Raw genomic sequence first — 11,492 nt, 5'->3', positions numbered from 1 at the left:
CATTCGGTAGTGTACATATGTCGATGCTACTCTCACTTCACCTTAGCTTGCCCTCCCCCCCAGCGCTCTGGTCCTCAAGTCCATTCTCTATGTCTATGCCTTTATTCCTGCCCTGCCACTAGGTTCATCAGTACCATATGTATATATATATATTTTTTAGATTCCATATGTATGTGTTAGCATACAGTATTTGTTTTTCTCTTTCTGACTTACTTCGCCTGTATGACAGACTCTAGGTCCATCCACACACTTAAAATAACTCAATTTCGTTTCTTTTTATGGATGAGTAATATTCCATTGTATATATGTGCCACATCTTCTTTATCCATTCATCTGTCGAACTGGACAGCTACACGTAAAAGAATGAAATTAGAACACTCCCTAACACCATACATAAAAATAAACTCAAAATGGATTAAAGACCTAAATGTAACACCAGACACTATAAAACTCTTAGAGGAAAACATAGGAAAAACACTCTTTGACATAAAGCACAGCAAGATCTTTTTTGACCCACCTCCTAGAGTAACAGAAATAAAAAGAAAAATAAACAAAGGGGACCTAATGAAACTTAAAACCTTTTGCACAGCAAAGGAAACCATAAACACGACAAAAAGACAATGCTTAGAATGGGAGAAAATATTTGCAAATGAAACAATGGACAAAGGATTAATCTCCAAAATATACAAACAGCTCATGGAGCTCAATATCAAAAAAACAGACAATTCAATTAAAAAATGGAAGGAGGCCATTTCACCGAGGAAGACATACAGATGGCCAAGAGGCACATGAAAAGATGCTCAACATCACTAATTACTAGAGAAATGCAAATCAAAGCAATAATGAGTTACCACCTCATACCGGTCAGAATGACCATTATCAAAAAATCTACAAACAATAAATGCTGGAAAGGGTGTGGTGAGAAAGGAACCCTCTTGCACTGTTGGTGGGAATGTAAATTGATACAGCCACTGTGGAGAACAGTATGGAGGTTCCTTAAAAAACTACAAATAGAACTACCATATGACCCAGCAATCCCACTACTGGGCATATACCCTGAGAAAACCATAATTCAAAAAGAGTCATGTACCAAAATGTTCGTTGCAGCACTATTTACAATAGCCAGTACATAGAATATATATATATATATATTTTTTTTTAGAATACGTTTTTTAAAAACAGAGACCTTTACATTTCCCTAGAGCAGCTGCTTGCCTTCAGGTGGTAAAATAAACAAGGTGACTTCTTGCGTCCCCTTTAGCCTCATAATAGAGCCATCCCAGCTTCACTTATCTCTCTCTTATTTTAAAATTTCTCCAGAGGGGGGAAAAAAAAATTTCTCCAGAGATAAGTGAACCCTGGAATATTTGGGTGTATAATCACAAATCTCAAAAGTTTGACTTCCAGAATCCATTTTTTATTGCCTTGCTTTGGCTCCTGAGGTATAGCCAAATAGGCTTTTAAATATTTTGGAAAGTAATTCGCAAGTCTTCTATGGCTGGTCATATATTCTTTCATCGTGAATCAAACCCCAATCCATATTTCATATGAGTAAACTTGAAAATAGACTTAAATGATTATTAAAGTAATGCATACTCATCCTAAAATATTTAAAAATCCTAGGCAAATTTAAATAAGAATGTCCATAATGTTACTATCCAGAGATAACTATGACAGGAATTTGATGCATTTTTTCTAGTCTTTTCTCCATGTGTATATAAATGTATATATATATATATATATATATATATATATATATATATATACACATTTGAATCTTCTGTCCATATTTAAATATATTTGTCTAAGACAAATTCCTAGATGTGAGATTACTAGATAAGAGTATGAATATTTTTAAAAATATTTATTTATTTATTTATTTGGCTGTGCGGGGTCTTAGCTGCAGCACGTGGGATCTTTGTTGCCGTGTGCCGGATCTTTAGTTGCAGCATGCGAACTCTTTAGTTGTGGCACATGGGTCTAGTTCCCCAACCAGGGATGGAACCTGGGCCCCCTGCATTGGAAGCGTGGAATCTTAGTCACTGGACCACCAGGGAAGTCGAAGAGTATGAATATTTTTAATGGCCTTAATTCATACTACTACATTGTTTGGAACAGATTTATACCAATTTATAGCCTCACCAGCTGTGGATGTGTATGCATACCATTTTTTCTCTCTTTTCCTTGCACTGAATGTTCATTCTATTTAAAGCTTTGCTAATTTGATAGGTGTAGTGAGACTGAATGGTAGACTCCCCAAAAGATAAATCTACATCCTAATATTCACAGTCTGAGTATTACCTTACATGGCAAAAGATGTGATTAAGTTAAAGATTTTGAGAGGAGGTTTTATCCTGGATTATGCAGGGAGCCCTAAATGCAATTACATGTTTTGTTTTTTTGGCTGTGTTGGGTCTTCGTTGCTGTGTGCAGGATTTCTCTAGTTGTGGAGAGTGGGGTCTACTCTTCGTTGTGGTGCGAGGGCTTCTCATTGCAGTGGCTTCTCTTGTTGTGGAGCACAGGCTCTAGAGCACAGGCTCAGTAGTTGTGGTGCACGGGCTTTGTTGCTCCACGGCATGTGGGATCTTCCTGGACCAGGGATCAAACCTGTGTCCCCTGCATTGGCAGGCAGATTCTTAACCACTGTGCAACCAGGGAAGTCCAAATCACATGTATTTTTGAAAGAGAGAGGCAGAGGAAGTTTTGAGGCAGACACTCAGAGAAGAAGACAATGTGAAGACAGAGGTAGAGATGGGAGGTTGGGGACACAAGCCAGGGACGCCATGCTGGCAGTCCCCAGAAGAGGGAAGAGGTAAAGAACAGATTTTCCCTGGAGTCTGCAGAGGAAATGTGGTCCTGCCAATACCTTGATTTCAGATTTGGGCTTTAGAACTGTGAGAGAATAAATTGCTGTTGTTTTAAGCCACCAAGCTGTGGTGATTTCTTAGAGAAAAAAGTACAGGAAGTGAATACAACTGTTCAAAATTATATTTCAGTGTTGCTTTAACCTGCATTTCCCTCACCAGACACATGGTTATTTAAAATTTTATTTATTTAATGAATAATAAGGTTGGATGAAGCTAGGACAGAAAGCAGAAAGGTAAAAAAAACAGTTTGGGGGCTTCCCTGGTGGCGCAGTGGTTGACAGTCCGCCTACCCATGCAGGGGACACGGGTTTGTGCCCCGGTCCAGGAGGATCCCACATGCCGCGGAGCGGCTGAGCCCGTGAGCCATGGCCGCTGAGCCTGCGCGTCAGGAGCCTGTGCTCCGCAACGGGAGAGGCCACAACAGTGAGAAGCCCGCGTACCACACACACACAAAAAAAACCAGTTTGAAGGCTGCTGCAATATTTTACAAGAGAAAAATACCCTGGCTTGAGATAAGATACAGATCGGAGAGGTAGTTAAAGTTTTAAAAAGACAAGACTTAGCAATTGCATAAGATTGTGGAGAGGGAGGAGATGAGGATAATGGACAACCAGGTAGGTGACTGAGATAGAAAATGCTGGAGGGGAAGAAGCAGGTTTGGAGGAAAAGTAAAGAATTCAGTTAGGAAGACTTAAGGTGCCTGTGAGACATGAAAATGTCTCCTGGGCTGTTGGCTACACAGGCCTAGAGCTTAGGACAGAGATCGTGGCTAGAGCCATGCATTTATAAGCCATCAGCATTTTGAAGCTATTGACATGTGTGAGTCTTTTCTATATAGAGTATTCAGGGTACAAAACAAACAAGACCTGGGACCAAACCCTGAGGAACAGCGTAAGTAGATGGTCAGAGAAAGAGTCTTTCAAATGTGATTGAGAAGAAGCTGAGAGAGTAACAGGGAAGAATCAGAGGATCTTTCTGAAGGACAGAATGATCAATGTCATTGAGCCGACAGATTCCAGATTTTAGTACCTCCCAAATCTGCCTCAGCTTTCAGACTGAGGCCAAGCTCTTCCTGGACAGCCCACAGCAAACGATGGAGCTTAACAAGAACATTGAGTAAGTAAGGACACTTCTGTCCAGCCCAGGGCTCCTTTAAGGAGCAATTTTTGCCCCAGGACTTCTTGTTGGATTGACCAAGAATTTTTCAGATTTGCATCACCATCTGAAGGCCTTCTATGCTCAAATCCTGCTTCCTCCCCTTTCATATTTCATAGGTGCTATTCCCAAAGAAACCTCTTGCACTGTTCACTCTGTCCACTTCTGACACAGTGATCTTGCAGAAGTTTCCATGGAATTAGAGGAAGTTGAGGAATAAATGCCCAGTAAAGTTTGAGACTCAGTGGTGAAGAGGAAGAGCGAGGGAAGAAACGAGTGGGGCTCGAGTCACTGGGGACTTCACTTTAATAATAGACAGGCATGGGGACTTCCCTGGTGGTCCAGTGGTTAGAGCTCTGAGCTTCCACTGCAGGGGGCCCAGGTTTGATCCCTGGTTGGGGAACTAAGAGCCTGCATGCTGTGTGGTGTGACCAAAAAAAAAAAAAAAGAAGAAAGAAAAAAGAATTGACAGTCATGAAATATTTCGATCTGGTAACTTGAGTGAGTGGAAGGGGTGATATCCCAAGATCCCTGAGAAAAATGAAAGGATAGAATCCTGAGCTGAATAGACAGAGGAATTCAGCTGAGACAAAAGGAGAAATCACTCTCCCACTGTGAGAGGAGGGAAGGAAGAAAGGACTGCATATAAGTTTGCAGATATAGTAGCAAGTGAGACCATGTGCTGAGAGGGAAGGAAGAGGTGATAGAGTGTGTTCAAGGACAGTAGAGATGGTTTGATGTTAACAGTAGTGAAGGATGGTTAATGGTGAAACACTGGAAGCATTCCAGTTTAAGCCAGGATTAGATAGAGATATTCACTATTACCACTTGTATCAGTAAAGTTCCCAGCCAGAGACAGATGACACAATCAAGTCAGGGTACCGAGAGGAGAGGGGCTATTGATGAAGTTTTGGCAGCATATAAGGGAAATTGGAAGATCTAGTGCAACACCCCAGGATGAGTAACCCAGGATACTGTTACCACTCCCAGGACCGAAGTAGGAAAAAGAGGAAAGTTACCGGAACTCAGTAACTTAGAAACTTAGAAAGCTGAGTGGAGAGGCTGGCTTTTAGGAACAGGGACTTTTGATAGGATGAGAGACACCTCCATTCATAGGGACCCACAAGTGGGGAGCTGGGAGAATAAATACTTAGACTTCACAATCCCTAATCCTTCCATTTTCTTTGTTGGCCAAACCCAACCAAAAGCCAGAGAGCAAAGGAACAGAGTAGGGTGGGGAAGAATGAATTTGGAGGATTATAATATGCCTTACCACATGTAAAAATGTACCATAAAGCTACCAAAAAAGAAAAACAGTGCATTATTGGCTCAGAAATAGGTTATAGAAAAAGCTGGTGAGTCTAAAAATAGGACCAAGTTAATATATGGCATTTATTATATGGTAAAGGTGTATTCAAACTAGTGGCACAAAAGATGAATTATTCATCAAATAATATTTTTGAACAGTTGGCTAGTGATTTAGAAAAGATAAGTTAAACCCCTACTTTTAGATACCTGTAAACTTTAAGATAAATCAACGACTTAAATGTAAAAGAACTTGAAGGGAATCTAAGTGTATATATTTATATTTTGTTGTTTGGAAATTATCACAGGAACTGGAAACTACATTATAATTCAAAACATCTTTAGGGCAAAGAATACCATAAACGAGCTAAAAGATTCATTAAAAAATTAGGAAAAATTCGGGGCTTCCCCGGTGGCGCAGTGGTTGAGAGAGAGCCCGCCTGCCGATGCAGGGAACACGGGTTCGTGCCCCGGTCTGGGAAGATCCCACATGCCGCGGAGCGGCTAGGCCCGTGAGCCATGGCCGCTGAGCCTGCGCGTCCGGAGCCTGTGCTCCGCAACGGGAGGGGCCACAGCAGTGAGAGGCCCGCGTACCGCAAAAAAAAAAAAAAAAAATTTTAGGAAAAATTCGTAACACATGTCAAAAAATTAATAGCCATAATGTACAAATGAATAAATCTATAAAAAATTAACAACTCAATAGGAAAAAAAATCTGTGATAGGTTTTAACAGGCCAATGATATATGAAGAAACACATTGGTAAATAAATATAAAAATACTTCTGGGGCTTCCCTGGTGGCGCAGTGGTTGAAAGTCCGCCTGCCAATGCAGGGGACACGGTTTCGTGCCCCGGTCTGGGAAGATCCCACATGCTGCAGAGCGGCTGGGCCCGTGAGCCATGGCCGCTGAGCCTGCGCGTCCGGAGCCTGTGCTCCGCAACGGGAGAGGCCTGCGTACCGCAAAAAAAAACAAAAAAAACTTCTGGCTTTATTAATAATCAAAGACATGAACTAAAAGCAACTGTGAAATGGACTTCCCTGGCGGTCCAGTGGACTTCCCTGGCGCTTCCACTGCAGGTAGCGCAAGCTCTATCCCTGGTTGGGGAACTAGGATCCCTCATGCTGTGTGGCCAAAAAATTAAAAAAAAAAAAAAAATTCTACTAAAAACATACCAAACACAACTGTGAAATATAATTTCCACATCTATAAAGTTGTGAAAGATTGAAATGACCCATTATTGTAGGAAGTGAAGGAAAACAGACCCTCTAATTTACTGTGAGTATATAAATCAATACAACTTTTCTACAAGGCAATTTGACACACTGTATCAAAATATAAAATGTATACAGCTTTTGACCCACCAATCTCAATTCTAGAATTTATTGTAAGGAGTAATTGCACAAATGCAAAATGTATCTGTTGGGATGTCCATTTCTTGTTTTCTTTATTTTAGCCCCCTCCCAATCCATTAATATGGGACTAGACAGAAAAATTAAGATACAATCCTATGGTGGAATACTCTGTGGCCATTAAAATTAATATATGTTTCTATATTAATTCATGTGAAAATATATGCACAAGATCTCTCAGTGAAAAAGATAGCATGTATAGAATAATCCTATTGATTTAAAATTGATTACTAAGCATAGTAATCTGGAATCACAGTATCTGGAAAGATAGTCACAAAATTGTTAGCAGCAGTTATCATTTTTTGAGTATTTTGGGTACTTTTATTCTTATTTGGCTTTTTCTGTGCTGTATGAATTTTTAATTTTTATTTTAATTAATTTTATTTTATTTTTGAATTTTTAAAGTGAATATGTGTAATTTTACAAAATATATATATTTTGTAGATACTTGTAAGTATAGTAATTACTTAAAGTACAGCTTTTTTGAAACATATTATAAAGGAAGAAATGAAATAGTTTATGTGAAGGTTAGAAGCAATTGTTATATAGAGAATTACAGGATTTCAGCAAATCCTTGACAGTGCAGGTAAAACTGGAACTCATGCATTTATGTCCCCGACATTAGTGATGATCGCCAATAGAGCTCAGTGGCTCTATAGTCTGTCTTCTAAACGCTGTCCTTTGAATATCAAGAGCCAATCTCATGAACTCAGATTATAGAGTTTTACCATCACGCATAGTGTAAGGAGCATGCAGAACATGATGGATAGAAAAGACCTTTCAGACAGGAAGAGGAAAGAGAAAGTTTTACGTGATAAGAGAAAACGAGACAGATTAGCAGGGCTGCAACCTGAGAGAAGATAAGCATAATTGAATCCTGGAATAGGAATTTGATGAGCCATCATTCTCGGCCTTGGGCAAAGGAGGGTGTAGCAAGACGATAGTAAACCCAGATAGCTTGAGGGAGAATTTGAGAACATCCAGGCTTGTAATCAGCCTCATGGCTTTATCTATCATAGCTCTGGAATGATAAGTTAACAAGGGCCCTGGGAGGATTCTAGAGCAATGGGCCTGAGATACAGTATTATTCAAAGCCTATGACCTTCATATGCTACTTTTTTTTTTTTTTTTTTTGGCTGCACCATGTGGCATACAGGATCTTAGTTCCCCAACCAGGGATGGAACCCGCAAATGGAGTCTTAACCACTGGACCACCAGGGAAGTCCTATATGCTACTAAATGGTAGAAAGCAGAGATGCTGCAAGGACTGTAAACATTCTACACCCAAATTGGAATGTGGGCATGTGTGTTTACCACACCAACAAGCAAACAATCCTTGGACCACAGCTGCGTGTCCCACAATTCAGCTCCATTCTGACACTATCTACCTGGAGACAGTGTCAGATTCCACAGGTTAAGGGTTCATTTCTACAAGACTATCCCTCACACCAACTCTCTGCCCAGCTTAAGATGCCAGTCGCAAGTCCAGACTGTCATCTGTACTTCTGACTATAAATCAGAGGTCCCCATGCCCCCCCCACCCCGCTTGTGTTCAATTAATTTGCTAGAGCAGCACATGAAACTCGGAGAAGCATTTTACTTACTAGATTACTGGTTTATTATAAAATGATGCAATTTAAGAATAACCAGATGGAAGAAATGCATAGGGAAAGTTATGGGGAAATGGCTCGGAGAGTCCATGCCCTCTCTGAGACCACTACGCTTCTCAAATCACCTGTTCACCAACTCAGACGGTTTTTAAACCCTGTCCTTTGGGGCTTTAGTGGATGCTTCATTACACAGGCATGATTGATTCAATCATTAGTCATTGGTGATTGATTCAGCTTCCAGCCTCTAGGGAAAGGCGGGGTGGGGTGGGGTGGGGTGGGGGGACTGAGAATTCCAACCCTCTACTCACAAGGTTGGTTCCCTGGCAACCAGCCCCACCCTTCAGTGCTCTCCCAAAGTCACCGCATTAACATAACAAGACACACCTGTATCTGCTCTCGTCAGAGGAAATGCCAAGGGTTTTAGGAGCTCTGTGCCAGAAACAGGACAAAGAACAAATACATATTTCTTATTATAAATCACAATATCACAGACTGAAAGATCAAAGTGGCTTGGGCTGGGAAAAGAAAGCTGTAGCTGGTGAAGAACTTACACCTGGAGGATTGTCCCCGCCATGGGCACAGTAGCCATCATTAGTAGTTACCATGCAGGACCAGACAGTCCTCAGCAGATGCCAGGGCTGACGACTGAGGACACACTACACTGGAGGTAGGAGAAGACCCAGAGCAGCCAGTCCAATGGAACTATAATGCAAGCTACACATACAATTTACAGTTTTCGAGCAGCCACATTAAAAAAGTTAAAAATAGGTGAAATTAATTTGAATAGTTAACATTTATTTAACCCAATATAAGCCAAAGTATTTTCATTTTAACTTGAAATCAATATAAAATATTAAGGAGATAGTTTATGTATATACTTTTGGGTACTACACCTTGGAAAGTCAGTATGTATTTTACATTTACTGCACAGCTCCATGTGGCCCATCCACATTTCCAGTGATCAGTAGCCACCCATGGCTAGTGACTATTGTGTTGGATGGCACAGATCAAGAGAATAGGAGGTAGACTAAAGGCCCTTCTTCCCGCCATCATTAATACATAGAAGCTTCCTTCTCTACTCAGCAGCAATCTTGGCAAGGAAGAGCGGGGAGAGGAGGCCCCTCTGGCTGTAAGAAATGTCTTTGATAGGAAGTTAAAACTATGGATTGATTAAGAGACTTTTAACTGGAGGTAACAGTTAATTTTTTTTTTTTTTTATAAACAAGAGAATTTTATTTCTCACAGTTCTAGAGGATGAGAAGTCCAAGATTAAGGCCCTGACAAATCCAGTGTCTGGTGCGAGCCCACTGCCTGGTTCATAAATGGCCAACTCTTTGCTGTGTCCTCACATGGTGAAAGGAACAGGGAGCTCTCTGGGGTCTCTTTTTTATTATTTTTTTTAATTGGGGTATAGTTGTTTTACAATGTTGTGTTAGTTTCTACTGTACAGTGAAGTATACAGCAGGCTCTTATTAGTTATCTATTTTATACATATTAATGTATATATGTCAATCCCAATCTCCCAATTCATCCCAACCCCCCCCCCACCCCCTGTTTCCCCCCTTGGTGTCCATACATTTGTTCTCTCCATCTGTGTCTCTATTTCTGCCCTGCAAACCAGTTCATCTGTACCATTTTTCTAGATTCCACATATATGCTTTAATATACGATATTTGTTTTTCTCTTTCTGACTTACTTCACTCTGTATGACCCTCTTGAGGTCCATCCACATCTCTACAAATGACCCAATTTCGTTCCTTTTTATGGCTGAGTAATATTCCATTGTCCTTTGACAGACATGGTAACAGAAACCTGCATGGATGAAGGCCAGATTGCAGCTGTGGGCCATGAGTGCCTGCAGGCTTTGGAGTTTCTGCATTTGAACCAAGTTATTCATAGAGACATCAAGAGCGAAAACATCCTGTTGGGAATGGATGGCTCTGTCAAGCTAACTGATTTTGGATTCTGTGCCCAGATCACCCCAGAGCAGAGCAAACGGAGCACCATGGTGGGAACACCGTACTGGATGGCACCAGAGGTTGTGACACGGAAGGCCTATGGGCCTAAGGTTGACATTGGTCCCTGGGCATCATGGCCATCGAAATGATTGAAGGGGAGCCCCCATACCTCAGTGAAAGTCCTCTGAGAGCCTTGTACCTCATCGCCACCAATGGGACCCCGGAGCTTCAGAACCCAGAGAAGCTGTCAGCTATCTTCCGAGACTTTCTGAACCTCTGTCTTGAAATGGATGTGGAGAAAAGAGGTCCAGCTAAAGAGATGCTGTAGCATCAGTTCCTGAAGATTGTCAAGCCCCTCTCCAGCCTCACTCCACTGACTGCTGCAGTAAAGGAGGCAACCAAGGACAATCACTGAAACCACATTCACCCCAGCCTCTTTGTGCCAAGGCTTCTGTGAAATAAATGCTCATTTTGAAAAAAAAAGATGTGGTATATGTACCACATCTTCTTTATCCATTCTTCTGTTGATGGACATTTAGGTTGCTTCTGTAACCTGGCTGTTGTAAATAGTGCTGCAGTGAACATTGGAGTGCATGTGACTTTTTGAATTATGGTTTTCTAATTTTATCTAGAGACTAAGTTTTTCTTCAATTATCAGTGGCAGTGGGGACTCAAAGACAAGATGAGATTATTTGAAATAAAGAAATGTATAATCTGCTGTACATCTAAGTAGTATTGGGTACATTTCTACCCATATTACAAAAGTTTGGAGAATTGTTTTTACTGTCTGGGAACCTAGACCTTATTAAGCATATTGAAAAAGTAAGTCACTATTCATCTCACTGGATTTAGGCATGGTTCTACAGCAAGTAAGGCAGTATTGCTTGAACCCTCCAGATGCTTGTAACCTAAAGCCAAGACTACATAACACTGGTCATTACAAGCAAGTCATGATCTTTGGGAATGGGGTTCCTTGCGGGACAGAAGTTTCATAACTAATATGATTTCAAACAGCACTAATGCAATGCTTTAGAAAAGCTCTTCTCTAAGCCTTTTTTACTATGGTGTTGTACCCACCAGGCTGGCTCTCTCTTCTCTGCCTTTACTTTCCATGTTCCCTGTCTCAAATACCTCTACCCTCCGCTCTGATACCTGATTCTATCCACACTTCACAAACCAATGTATGTT

The 11,492-nt window shown here is 40.9% G+C and overlaps 1 pseudogene; it reads left to right on the top strand.

Annotated features, from left to right (window-relative positions):
• Positions 1 to 2,783: 2,783 nt before the first annotated feature.
• LOC136120156 (serine/threonine-protein kinase PAK 1 pseudogene) lies at positions 2,784 to 10,719 on the top strand (annotated as a pseudogene).
• Positions 10,720 to 11,492: the final 773 nt, after the last annotated feature.

Source organism: Phocoena phocoena, chromosome 3 (genome assembly GCF_963924675.1).
Source record: "Phocoena phocoena chromosome 3, mPhoPho1.1, whole genome shotgun sequence".
Taxonomy (NCBI): Eukaryota; Metazoa; Chordata; class Mammalia; order Artiodactyla; family Phocoenidae; genus Phocoena; species Phocoena phocoena.
Note: the sequence above shows the minus strand (reverse complement) of the source record. Positions and strands in the feature narration are given on the sequence as shown.